Here is a 14,881-nt window from a genome sequence, read left to right on the forward strand (position 1 = left end):
TTTTACATTAACAAGGCTGAGACAAAACAGGTCATCCAGATCCAAGAACAGTGGTCCTCAGACAAAGAGGCTTCAATAGTAACATGTTTATTGTATCATCCATTCAAGAATACAAGATACAAACACAAAACACTTCTTAATTTAAGGAGAATATGAAAATATCAGGCAATTCCCATAGTACTACTACAAATACAACCTTCACCTACAGTAAAAATGAAGCCATTCAGTCATTTTGGTCATCATCCCAGTCTTTCTTCCCAGTTGTAGGCTTGGGCCCACCCGCTGGTTTTGCCATGATGATCTGATCCACTCTGAGAACAGTGACGGCAGCATTAGTAGCCAGTTTTATAGCCCAGTATTTTCCCAGGTAAGTATCTAGAACACCAGCTTCCATCATGTCCTTTACAGCAGGAACTTCAGCCTCAATCTCTAATCCAACGTTTTTATTTCCTTCTTGATGTACTGCATAGAGTTTAGAGATTACTTCATTGGCCTTAACTCCAGAGTTTTCTGCCAGTGCCCGGGGAATAGCTTCAAATTCCTCTGCAAACTTCTTAATGGCATACTGTTCAAGTCCAGGACATGTCTCTCCATATGATGTGATCTGTTTGGCTAATTGAATTTCTGTTGCTCCACCTCCAGGTACAAGACGTTTTTCCCTCGTGAGAACTTTGAAAGTATTAACACTATCATCTACTGCCCTCTCTATATCATCCATCAGGTTGTCTGTAGATCCTCGAAGCACTATGGTAGAAATGGCACCGTCTTCCTTTTCATACTTACACACAACCACTTGTGTATCTCCAACCTCTGACAGGTAAACACTGTCACAATGCCCCATTTCTTCAAGGACAGGAGAATTCAATCTAGGAAGAGCTGTAGCACCAACTGTTTTGCATAATCTTCTGAGATTCCATTTTGAATTCAGCCTCACCAACATGATATTGTATTTGTTTGCGTAGTGACTAGGCATATCTATCACTCTGCCACCTGTTACTACGACATTTGCACCAGTATCAGCAATAGCTTTTACTTGCGCATCCATGAGATTTTCTTCTCACTTACTAAAATTCATCAATTCTTTAGCACTCTTTATCAACACTGTTCCCTTAGTTTCTGTTATCATGCCATCAAAAGGACAAGAGTACACTGATATTTTTGCATCTTTGACAGATGTTACATCGCTTTCAGTTTCCGTCTTAAAAACCATGCCATGCAGTACTGAAGAGGAATGCACACCAGAGCCCAGAATCTTACAAACTCTAATGTTATCAACATCGAAATGGCCAGAGTCAGGAAAAATGAGTACACATGCCTGAGCTATAAGCTTGGTCAGAAACACTTCATTACCATACTGTTTACTCATTACAGAGGTATGAAGTAGAGACGACACTTCATCAACATCTCATAGAATTTTTTGCAGAACAACATACCAAGTCAGGAAGAATCTCATGAGCTTTTTTGCAGGCTATTTCATAACGTTCTATGACCTCTGAAACGGACAGGCCAAGTCTGAGAAGCTCTTCAGCTAATTCCAGAAGAGCTCCAGCAAAAACCAGAACACAGTTTGTGCCATCTCCAACCTCTTGCTCTTGCATGTGAGAGGCCATCACAATCATTTTTGCAACAGGATGCTGTACTTCTAGCTCTCTTAAAATAGTCACTGCATCATTTGTCACAAACAACTTCTCCAGGTGGTTGATAACCATTTTGTTCATTCCATTTGGTCCATATGCTGTACGAATTGTTTGGGCCAGCCCTTGCAAGCCTGTATGCTCCTGTACACAGCCTCTTCTAATCCTGAAAAATGCTTCGCTCCCTCCTTGAGCATCTGGGCAAAGCCCGGGGTCTTGGGGACGTGGAGCGCCATGACCAGTCTGCAGGGAGCCGTTCACGCACCCTCTCAGAAGCTCCAGATTTCAAAACATGTAACAAAGCAAAAGTATTTAAAACAGAAGGATACTAGTGTATGGACAGATATATAGACCAATGGAGTAGAGCTGAGCCTCTAGAAATAAATCCATATATCTACAGCCCATTGCTTTTTGACAAGGATGCCAAATCAAATCAACTGGGAAAGAGCAGTCTCTTCAACAAATGGCACTTGATGACTGGATTTCCACATGTACAAGAATGAAATTGAACCCCTACTTCACATCATATACATCTATGATTAAAAAATTTCAACCACCCAAACACTGCAGCTAAAACGATAAAACTCTTGAAGGAAACAAAGTAAATGCACACGAACTTACTTGTTGATGGAAGCTTAGATATAACACCAAAAACACAAGTAAAAAAATAAAAATAAATAAGTTGAATTTCATCTTAATTAAAGTCTTTGTACATTAAAGGGCATTATCAAGAAAGTAAAGAGATAATCTACAGAGTGAGAGAAAATATTTGCAAGTTCTATAACTTGATAAGGATTTACTATCTAAGACATCTACTCATCAACAACAGAATTCAACAACAAAGGGACAAACAACTTCACTAAAAATGAACAAAGGTGGGAACTCCCTGGTAGTCCAGTAGACTTTCACTACCAAGAACCGTGAACATTCACTACGAAGGGCCTGGGCCCAAGTTCAACTCTTGGTCGGAGAAATAAGATTCTGCAAGCCTTTGGGCACAGCCAAGATAAGGGCAAAGGACTTGAATGACAGTTCTCCATAGAGGATATGCGTGTAACCTCAGTCACTCAGCTGTCTGATTCCTTGTGAACCCTAGCCACCAAGCTCTTCTGTTCATGAAATTTTTCAGGCAAGAATACTGACCATTTCCTTCTCCAGCACATCTTTCCAAATCAAGGATCAAAACCAAGTCACTTGCATCTCTTGCACTGGCAAGCAGATTCTCTACCTCTGTGCCACCTGGGGAGCCCCAAAGAAAATAGATACACAAATAACCAACAGATTTATTAAAAAGATAATCATGGTTAGAATGTGGAGAAATTGGAACACTTACACATTGATGGTGGGATATAATATGGTGCAGCCTCTGTGAAAAATAGTTTGGTGCTTCTTCAAAAAGCTAACCAGTGGATTATCATACAACTGACTAATTCCAGTCCTAGGTATATACTGCAAAGAACTGAAAATAAGGGCTTAAACAGAGATTTGGACACTACGCTTCACTGAAGCATTATTCATGTAGCTAAGGCGTAGAATAAGAAAGCCTTCCTCAGCAATCAATGCAAAGAAATAGAGGAAACAACAGAAGGGGAAAGACTAGAGATCTTTTCAAGAAAATTAGAGATACCAAGGGAACATTTCATGCAAAGATGGGCTCGATAAAGGACAGAAATGGTATGGACCTAACAGAAGCAGAAGATATTAAGAAGAGGTGGCAAGGATACACAGAAGAACTGTACAAAAAAGATCTTTATGACCCAGATAATGACGATGGTGTGGTCACTCCTCTAGAGCCAGACATCCTGGGATGTGAAGTCAAGTGGGCCCTCCAAAACATCACTACGAACAAAGCTAGTGGAGGTGATGGAATTGCAGTTGACCTATTTCAAATCCTGAAAGATGATGCTGTGAAAGTGCTGCACTCAATATGCCAGCAAATTTGGAAAACTCAGCAGTGGCCACGGGACTGGAAAATGTCAGTTTTCATTCCAATCCCAAAGAAAGGCAATGCCAAAGAATGCTCAAACTACCGCACAATTGCACTCATCTCACACGCTAGTAAAGTCATACTCAAAATCCTCCAAGCCAGGCTTCAGCAATACGTGAACCGTGAACTTCCAGATGTTCAAGCAGGTTTTTGAAAAGGCAGAGGAACCAGAGATCAAATTGCCAACATCAGCTGGATCATCAAAAAAGCAAGAAAATTCCAGAAAAATATCTATTTCGGCTTTATTGACTATGCAAAAGCCTTTACTATGTGGATCACAACAAACTGTGGATAATTCTGAAAGAGATGGGACTCCCAGACCACCTGACCTGCCTTTTGAGAAACCTGTATGCAGGCCAGGAAGCAACAGTTAGAACTGGACATGGAAGAACGGACTGGTTCCAAATAGGAAAAGGAGTACGTCAAGGCTGTATATTGTCACACTGCTTATTTAACTTATATGCAGAGTGCATCATGAGGGATGCTGGGCTGGAAGAAGCACAGGATGGAGTCAAGATAGCTGGGAGAAATATCAATAACCTCAGATATGCAGATGACACCACCTTTATGGCAGAAAGTGAAGAGGAACTCAAAAGCCTCTTGATGAAAGTGAAAGAGGAGAGTGAAAAAGTTGGCTTAAAACTCAACATTCAGAAAACTAAGATTATGGCATCCGATCCCACCACTTCATGGCAAATAGATGGGAAAACAGTGGAAACAGGGGCTGACTTTATTTTTTGGGGCTCCAAAATCACTGAAGATGGGTATTGAAGCCATGGAATTAAAAGACGCTTACCCCTTGGAAGGAAGGTTATGACCAACCTAGACAGTATATTAAAAAGCAGAGATGTTACTTTGTCAACAGATGTCTGTCTCGTCAAGGCTATTGTTTTTCCAGTAGTCATGCATGGATGTTAGAGTTGGACTATAAAGAAAGCTGAGTGTAGAAGAATTGATGCTTTTGAACTGTAATGTTGGAGAAGACTCTAGAGTCCCTTGGACTTCAAGGATATCCAACCAGTCCATCCTGAAGGAGTTCAGTACTGGGTGTGCATTGGAAGGACTGATATTGAAGCTGAAACTCCAATACTTTGGCCACCTAATGTAAAGAGCTGACTCATTGGAAAAGACCCTGATGCTGGGAAAAATTGAGGGCAGGAGGAGAAGGTGATGACAGAGGATGAGATGGTTGGAATGCATCACTGACATGAGTTTGGGTAAACTCCAGGAGTTGGTGATGGACTGGGAGTCCTGGCGTGCTGTGGTTCATGGGGTCGCAAAGACTCAGAAACGACTGAGCGACTGAACTGAATTGACAGGTAAAAATATTTCAAGTGCCCATCAACTGATAGGTAGAGACCAAACGTCTGAGATCAACGTATTGCAGGGCTGGAGTACCTCCAGAGATTCCAGCATAGAGTTCTCTCTTTGCCAGCTTCTGGGGTTCCAGGCGTCCCCAGGCTTACAGCTGCATCCCTGTCTCTGCCTTCGTCTTCATGTGGCTTCTCCTCCGTGTTGTGTCTCCCCTCTTTTGTCTCTTGTGAGGATGCTGTTAGCTGGATTGAGGGCCACTCTCACCCAAGATCTTCTCACCTTGAGATCCATAAACACATCTATGGAGATACTTTCCCAGATGTAGTCCTGGTCACATGTTCTGGGGGGACACATCGTTTAGGGCCACCATTCAATCCATTTTCTGTGTATAATGTAGCCCTCATTTTAGGAGATTACTAAGGTCTCATATAGACCGGCACAAACAGCCTTGTGGGTGGGTTCTCAGAATAATGAGGCCGCTGGAATCACTTGGAATGGATCAAGGCTTGGCTTCATCAGGGGAGGGGGAAATCACAGGGAGGAGAGCATCATGGGTCTTGTTTGTGTTTCCAAAATACCGGGTTGGGGTGGCATGTGAGATGCACCATGGGGACATGTTGCATTGTCAGGGCCTGTTGTGGGTATTGGGCTTGGGCCAGTGCTGTGGGTGTCACGGGGAATTAGTATGGAGACTTGTCATAGATTCTGGAGGAGGGACTGACAGTCACTCAGGCACATGGAAGTGGGAGCCTGGGAGGCCCAGTGTTACCAGACCCAACTTGTGTCCACACGCCCAAGTGCAGTAAAGCCAGTCTTCTGACACCAGGCTGTGGTGAAGGTAAGTGAAGTGTTCATTGTAAAAGCAGCAACATGTAGAGGACAGATGCTTTGTGCTTTAAAATCCCAAATCTATGAAGGGTTTCAGCAAAGCAATTGCAAAGGACAAGTGGGGTTGGGGGGGGGGTCACAGGTGTCAACTAAAAAAATGCTCAGTGTGATAGTTGCTAGTTAAGTTATATTTGGACAAAATGAAGACTGTGGCCTGGGAGACAGCGAAATTGCTCTAAAGAGTCACGGGGGAAGGACAGTATAGATTTGATTTTGATAAAGGAGGAATATGTGCAATCAAGCACTTTTTTTTTTTTTCGTAGAAAGTTTCTGCCAGTCTCATGAAGCTTCTGCTAGCTATGAGAAACCATCGTCACCATGAAGGATTTGAGTGCTTTTCTATATGACGAGATACAGGAAGTGAGTTTATAAAATCACCTCCTGAGAATATGGCCAGTTCCCTGCTTCCCCAGAGCACAGAGTGCCTTATTGCTGCTCTCCACCCTGCGCTCCTTTTAGGGGGTGTTGAAGGTCAACAACTACAGCAGCACATAATTTAATCCTGGTAAAGGTAGATGGAAAGTGCCCATGGCAAGTGTCTGTCTATAGTTGACACAGGGCACATGATCAGCTGGTGCACAATTCTCGGATGATGGTAAAGGAGCAGACAGTTAACATAAATTTTTAGGCCCCAGTAGCTCTGGGGCGATGTGTTCATTATCACCAGGTAGTTAACTTCTTCTGTTTGGTGGCGGTTTTAGCATCTGTAAAGCAACTCAGGACGTATGCATCATAGACCAAAAGGCACATGAAAGATGCTCAGAAAGGATGCTCAACATCCCTAATTATTAGAGAAGTGCAGAAATACTACAATGGGGTATCATTCCACACCAGTCAGAATGGCCACCATAAAAAATCTACAAACAATAAATGCTGGGGAGGGTGTGGAGAAAAGGGAACCCTCCTACACTGCTTATGGAATGTAACTAGGTACACCCACTGTGGAGAACAGTATGAAAGTTTCTTGAAAAACTAAATATAGAGTTTCCATATGATTCAGCAATCCCACTCCTGGTCAGTTATCCAGATAAAAATATAATTTAAAAAGATACATGCACCCCAATGTTCATTGGAGCAATATTTACAATAGCCAATACATGGAAGCAGCCTAAGTGTCCATCAACAGAGGAATGGATAAAGAAGATGCAGTACACACACACACACACACACACACACACACACACACACGATGGAGTATTACTCAGCCACAGAAAGAATGAAAAAAATGACTTTTGCAACAACATGGACAGATCTAGAGATTTTCATACCAAACGAAGTAACTCAGAGAGAGAGAAAAAAATACCACATGATAACACTTAAAGGTGGAATCTAATAAAAATAAGCTTATTTACAAAATAGGAACCAACTCACAGATCTCAAAATCAAACTTATAGTTACCAAACGGGAAACATGGGGGGAGGGATAAATTAGGAGACTGGAATTGATATATATACACTGCTGCTGCTAAGTCACTTCAGTCGTGTCCGACTCTTTGTTACCCTTTGAACTGGAACCTGCCAGACTCCACTGTCCATGGGGTTTTCCAGGCAAGAATATTGGAGTGGGTTGCCATTTTCTTCCCCAGAAGGGATACAAATAGAGAACTAATAAAGAGCAACAATATATTACAGGGAATTTCTCAATAACCTATATGGGGAAAGAAGTTGAAAAGAAGGGATATATATGTGTGAATCACATATATAGATATATCAGTTATATATATATATATATATATATATATAATATACATACACACATATATGTGTATATGCATATTAAACTGATTCCCTTTGCTATACACCTGAAACTAGCACAACACTGTAAGTCATATATAGTCCAATAAAAATCTTTTAACAATTATTTCCTGCTGGGACAAGGCTTTACATCCTTTCAGAACAAATCTCTCCAACTCCCAATAAATATCTCAGGAGCTAAGGGTTCTTTCCTTTGACTTCCTTCCATTGTCTTTGCAGTTTCATAAAGGATCTTTATTCAGTCCAAAGTGTCATGAACATTGAGGGGCCCAGTGGCAACCAGTAACAACCAACGTGAGAGAAGAAGCCACATTTTGTTTGTTTTTGAATCTCTACCATCCAGCAGAGACTGGACTCTGGAATTGGTTGGTTTTGGGTGTGTGGCTTTTTTTTATTATTATTATTAGCTGCAACATACATGGTTCAATACAACAGAAAAACATTTAATCGAGTGAAAAGTAATAAACTGAACAATAAACAAATAAACACTCAAAACAAAACATTTTCCATTGGAAACATGTTAGGATGAATACGGGGCTTCGTTACAATCTTACCGCAATTTTCTTATGTGTTCAGTTCAGTTCAGTTCAGTAGCTCAGTCGTGCCTGACTCTCCGCGACCCCATGAATCACAGCACGCCAGGCCTCCCTGTCCATCACCAACTCCCGGAGTACACTCAAACTCATGTCCACAGAGTCGGTGATGCCATCCAGCTATCTCATTCTCCATCGTCCTCTTCTCCTCCCGCCCCCAACCTTTCCCAGCATCAGAGTCTTTTCCAGTGAGTCAACTCGTCGCATGAGGTGGCCAAAGTATTGCAGTTTCAGCTTCAGCATCAGTCCTTCCAATGAACACCCAGGATTGATCTCCTTGAGAATGGACTGGTTGGATCTCCTTGCAGTATAAGGGACTCTCAAGAGTCTTCTCCAACACCACAGTTCAAAAGCATCGATTCTTCGGTGATCAGCTTTCTTCACAGTCCAACTCGCACATCCATACATGACCACGGGAAAAACCATTGCCTTGACTAGACGGACCTTGGTTGGCAAAGTAATGTCTCTGCTTTTTAAGATACTATCAAGGTTGGTCATAACTTTCCTTCCAAGGAGCAAGCGTCTTTTAATTTCATGGCTGCAATCAGCATCTGCAGTGATTTTGGAGCCCAAAAAAATAAAGTTTGACACTGTTTCCACTGTTTTTCCATCTATTTCCCATGAAGTGATGGGACCAGATGCCATGATCTTTGTTTTCTGAATGTTGAGCTTCAAGCCAACCTTTTCACTCTCCTCTTTCACTTTCATCAAGAGGCTTTTGAGTTCCTCTTCACTTTCTGCCATAAGGGTAGTGTCATCTGCATATCTGAGGTTATTGATATTTCTCCCGGAAATCTTGATTCCAGCTTGTGCTTCTTCCAGCCCAGCGTTCCTCATGATGTACTCTGCATAGAAGTTAAATAAGTAAGGTGACAATATACAACCTTGACGTACACCTTTTCCTACTTGGAACCAGTCTGTTGTTCCATGTCCAGTTCTAACTTTTGCTTCCTGACCTGCATACAGGTTTCTCAACAGGCAGGTCAGGAGGTCTGGCATTCCCATCTCTTTCAGAATGTTCCACAGTTTATTGTGATCGACACAGTCCAAGGCTTATGTGTTACTAGCCTACATACCCCATGTTTTCTGTAATCATGCAGATGTGAATGGAAGTTTGAACTATTAAATAAATGAAAAGTCCATTTACTGCAGAGAATCATTTCACAAGGCAGCCAAACTGGGTCAGAGAACAAAAATATTCAAGTAATCCTCCACGTATTTTGGTTCATTTTAGAATCCATGAACCCTAAGCTGTTCCTCCTTGACAATGCCAACCTCCAAGAGAAATTGGCAAATGTTTTCTCTTTGGTCACCTTGAAGCTGAATAACCTCTCCGTATTACGGATGTTCAATCACAGTACCATTACAGGCAAATTTCTTTTTGAAAGCTTTCACAAGTTTCTTTTGTCATAATCATCCGCAATGCCCTGCACAGTAGTCAGTGTCTTCCTGCCGTTCCGTTGCTGGATTCTTATATGAATGTAATCCTCAGTCCCTGCCGGGCGTAAGTCGTCACCCTTAGTTGCATCAGCAAAGGGGTTGAAAGATTGGAGGTTCTGGATAGTGGACATGCGATACTAGTGTGAGGCCCCTGTGGGGATAAAATTCCTGCGGGGCCCTCCCGGATCACCGTGTCAGGAGGCTGTAGTGGCGAAAAAAGGAGATAAATACGGTGACACTTGGTCCCGGGGCTGGGATGTGGCTTGAGCGGCGGAGGAAGCCGGGAGGAGGCAGGAAGAGGCGGCGGCAACGGATGCGAAGACGCGAAAGAAGGGTGTGTGGCTTTTGAAGGACATGATGAGTATTTAATATATGAGGTGGAGGAATATGACACACAGATGATTTTAAGAAGAGAGATTTTTCTAAATGTTCCAGCCTAGGTGGGCTATGAATGGAAAACTTCTAACTCGGAACCCTCTCTCCGTCTCTTAAATCTATTTAAAAAAAGGAGGACACACTAAAAAGAAAGACCGATAGAAACGGAGTAGGACCCTGTGAGGACTTGCCCACAGATCCTGCCTTCTGTTTGTAGAAAAGCTTTAGCCTCTGAGGTTTTGCCCAAAGAGCAAATGTAATCAGAGAAGTAAGAAAATGCTGAAACAAATAAAAACAGTTGAGCAAGACAAAATAGCAATAGTTAAACCTTCAAACAAAGTCAAGAATCTTTAATTCCTCCTCAAGGGCTGTAGATAACGTTCTGAGCCATATCCTTGAATTCTTCTGCAGATACTGAAATGCCCGATAGGTGGAAGAAGATAACTGCATGTTGACTAAACCTATGCACACCCCAGAACAATTGAAATCTGATGGTTGATGATACTGACTCCTAAAGTCACCCAGTTACCTCACCACCAACCAGTCCAGAAGGATGTACACAAGCTATTGGGCACCTCACACTCTCACCCAGAACTCTGCCATCAACAAACCTTCCCTGAATTTGGGGGGAAATGGATACATGTATACGTGTGCCAGAGTCACTCTACTGTGCCCCTGAAACTATCACCACATTGTTCGTTGGCTATACTCCAATATAAAATAAGTATTTTTTAAAAATTGTTTTCATCTTTAGGAAACCTAAGCCAAAAGTAGGAAGTCAAGAAACACCTGGAGTAACTGACAAATTTGGCCTTGGAGCACGGAATGAAGCAGGGCAAAGGCTAATAGAGTTTTGTCAAGAGAATGCACTGGTCATAGCAAACACCCTCTTCCAACAACACAAGAGAAGACTCTACACATTGACGTCACTAGATGGTCAACACCGAAATCAGATTGATTATATTCTTTGCAACCAAAGATGGAGAAGCTGTATACAGTTAGTGAAAACAAGACCAGGAGCTGACTGTGGCTCAGATCATGAACTCCTTATTGCCAAAATCAGACTTAAGTTGAAGAAAGTAGGGAAAACCACTAGACCATTCAGATATGACCTCAATCAAATCCCTTATGATAATACAGTGGAAGTGAGAAATAGATTTAAGGGACTAGATCTGATTGATAGAGTGCCTGATGAACTCTGGACGGAGGTTCGTGACATTGTACAGGAGACAGGGACCAAGACCATCCCCATGGAAAAGAGATGCAGAAGAGCGAAATGGCTGTCTGAGGAGGCCTTACAAATAGCTGTGAAAAGAAGAGAAGCGAAAAGCAAAGGAGAAAAGGAAAGATATAAGCATCTGAATGCAGAGTTCCAAAGAATAGCAAGGAGAGATAAGAAAGACTTCCTTAGTGATCAATGCAAAGAAATAGAGGAAAACAACAGAATAGGAAAAACAAGAGACCTCTTCAAGAAAATTAGAGATTCCAAGGGAACATTTCATGCAAAGATGGGCTCGATAAAGGACAGAAATGGTATGGACCTAACAGAAGCAGAAGATATTAAGAAGAGGTGGCAGGAATACACAGAAGAACTGTACAAAAAAGATCTTCACGACCAAGATAGTCACGATAACGTGATCACTGACCTAGAGCCAGACATCTTGGAATGTGAAGTCAAGTGGGCCTTAGAAAGCATCACTACTAGCAAAGCTAGTGGAGGTGATGGAATTCCAGTTGAGCTATTTCAAGTCTTGAAAGATGATGCTGTGAAAGTGCTGCACTCAATATGCCAGCAGATTTGGAAAACTCAGCAGTGGCCACAGGAATGGAAGAGGTCAGTCTTCATTCCAATCCCAAAGAAAGGCAATGCCAAAGAATGCTCAAACTACCGCACAATTGCACTCATCTCAATCGCTAGTAAAGTCATGCTCAAAATTCTCCAAGCCAGGCTTCAGCAGTATGTAAACCGTGAACTCCCAGATGTTCAAGCAGGTTTTAGAAAAGGCAGAGGCACCAGAGATCAAATTGCCAACATCCGCTGGATCATGGAGAAAGCAAGAGAGTTTCAGAAAAACATCTATTTCTGCTTCATTGACTATGCCAAAGCCTTTGACTGTGTCGATCACAATAAACTGTGGAACATTCTGAAAGAGATGGGAATACCAGACCACCTGACCTGCCTCTTGAGAAACCTGTATGCAAGTCAGGAAGCAACAGTTAGAACTGGTCATGGAACAACAGACTGGTTCCAAGTAGGAAAAGGTGTACGTCAAGGTTGTATATTGTCACCTTGCTTATTTAACTTATATGCAGAGTACATCATGAGGAATGCTGTGCTGGAAGAAGCAGAAGCTGGAATCAAGATTGCTGGGAGAAATATCAATAACCTCAGATATGCAGATGACACTACCCTTATGGCAGAAAGTGAAGAGGAACTCAAAAGCCTCTTGATGAAAGTGAAAGAGGAGAGTGAAAAGGTTGGCTTGAAGCTCAACATTCAGAAAACAAAGATCATGGCATCTGGTCCCATCACTTCATGGGAAATAGATGGAAAAACAGTGGAAACAGTGTCAGACTTTATTTTTTTGGGCTCCAAAATCACTGCAGATGCTGATTGCAGCCATGAAATTAAAAGACGCTTGCTCCTTGGAAGGAAAGTTATGACCAACCTTGATAGTATCTTAAAAAGCAGAGACATTACTTTGCCAACCAAGGTCCGTCTAGTCAAGGCAATGGTTTTTCCCGTGGTCATGTATGGATGTGCGAGTTGGACTGTGAAGAAAGCTGATCGCCTAAGAATCGATGCTTTTGAACTGTGGTGTTGGAGAAGACTCTTGAGAGTCCCTTATACTGCAAGGAGATCCAACCAGTCCATTCTCAAGGAGATCAATCCTGGGTGTTCATTGGAGGGACTGATGCTAAAGCTGAAACTGCAATACTTTGGCCACCTCATGCGACGAGTTGACTCACTGGAAAAGACTCTGATGCTGGGAAAGGTTGGGGGCGGGAGGAGAACGGGACGACGGAGAATGAGATGGCTGGATGGCATCACCGACTCTGTAGACATGAGTTTGGGTGTACTCCGGGAGTTGGCGATGGACAGGGAGGCCTGTAGTGCTGTGATTCATGGGGTCGCGGAGAGTCGGACACGACTGAGCGACTGAACTGAACTGAACTGAACTGAAGCCACATATTTTTCTTTATTCTATTTTACCAAAAGGTGCATTCATTTCTTTCCAAGTATTCTAACTATTGGGAAATATTTAAAATTTTGTTAATTCTCTCATAAACTAGCCTGTCCTCCTTGGAAAGAAAAGATTAACAGTTTAATGCAATACTTGGGAACATATATTTCTATACCGCTATTTCTATATCTACTCCTGTGTGTGTGTTTATGTGTGTCTATATCTAGCTATTTCTCCATACTGGAAGTATGCTCTGTAGTATTTTGAAGCTTGCCTTGCTTAACAATAAATCACTGACATTAAAGAAAAAAAACCACCGACAATAAAACCCTTCCCTGGAAGCCGTCAGAGACTTTGGGTCTTTTGAGAAGGAACCCTCTGTTCTCCTTGCCTGGCCCCACATTGGGCACCTTGCAAGAAACACCACGGTTTCCTTCATGACAACCTGGTTTCAGTAGATTGGTTTGACTTTATATTGGGCAAGTGGACCCAAGTCTGGTTGGGTAACAAAATCAATAACAAACTCCTGTAGGAGGACAGGAAGGAATAAATAGCTTGTATTATAGGTTCTCCATAAAACCTAGCCTAGACTTGGAGAAATACTAGACAATTTCAATATTCTCCTTAAAATTGATAGTTTAAATATCTGCCCAGTGTGATGGTTAATTAATCTATCGACTTGGCTAGAATATGATCCCAGCTGTATGGTCAAACACCAGTTTAGATGTTTCTGTGAAGGTATATTTTAGATGTGATTAGTACTTAAATCAGTAACTTTGAATAAAACTGATTACCCTCCATAATGTCCAGGGGCATCATCAGTTAACGGCTGTCAGAGCAAAGACTGTGGTTCCTCAAAGTGGAAGGATGCTTTCAAATTATGGTGCTAGAGAAGACTCTTGAGAGTCCTTTGGAAGTTGGGGGGCGGGGTGGGTACAGGACGGGCAGACACATGAACAGCCATGGCTGATTCATGTCGATTTATGGCAAAAACAACCACCTCAATACTGTAATTAGCCTCCAATCAAAATAAATTTAAAAAAAAACCCAAAATTGAGAAAAACAAGAACTACATAGACCTGTTGAGATTTTTTGTAAAGCTATGGAACACGATGAATAAATGAGGAAGAAGGATATTTTTTACTATGACTGTTCACGCTTTCACATTTTTCATTAGCTATGTATAAGAAACATTATTTAACATAGCATCTGTTATCCAAACAATGGGAAAAGATGCCATTTACCATTCTCAGTGTATTTCAGAAATCAATGTCTAAATTTAATTCATAAGTTTTGGCAACATACCTTTGTTAGGTCTCTAGTTATACTCCTGGCCAACTCCCGCTGCATCTGAAATAAGTCAAATATTAAATATTATTTAAGTTAAGCAAGATATATTATCATAGGAATGACACAGAACTGACTAAATGTGACATTTAAATAATACTTTTAGAGACTAAACTTAACTTGAAGATTACTTAAATAGAAAAATAATCACAGAAATAAAAGAAAATGAATTCCCACTTATTCTGCTTTTAGATAACGGAGAACATATATATGGAATGCTATTTAGATTAAGCTGATAAAAAATACAATAAATAACAGTCTATCGAGAACACACATTCTCCCTCAGAGAATGAGGGAATCATGCATAGTCCTAGGAATGACCCACAAGATGACTATCTTCTCCCCCAAAAGCTCTTGGCCTAAA

General features: G+C 41.6%; 2 pseudogenes; both read right to left on the reverse strand.

Moving 5' to 3' along the window:
* Positions 1 to 134: 134 nt before the first annotated feature.
* LOC129555155 (T-complex protein 1 subunit theta pseudogene) lies at positions 135 to 1,881 on the reverse strand (annotated as a pseudogene).
* Positions 1,882 to 9,228: 7,347 nt separating this feature from the next.
* On the reverse strand, positions 9,229 to 9,804 carry LOC148775508 (eukaryotic translation initiation factor 1b pseudogene; annotated as a pseudogene).
* Between the last annotated feature and the right edge of the window lie 5,077 nt (positions 9,805 to 14,881).

The sequence above is a fragment of the Moschus berezovskii genome, chromosome 15 (assembly GCF_049115385.1).
Source record: "Moschus berezovskii isolate FMDL1 chromosome 15, NW_MosBer_1.0, whole genome shotgun sequence".
Lineage (NCBI taxonomy): Eukaryota > Metazoa > Chordata > Mammalia > Artiodactyla > Moschidae > Moschus > Moschus berezovskii.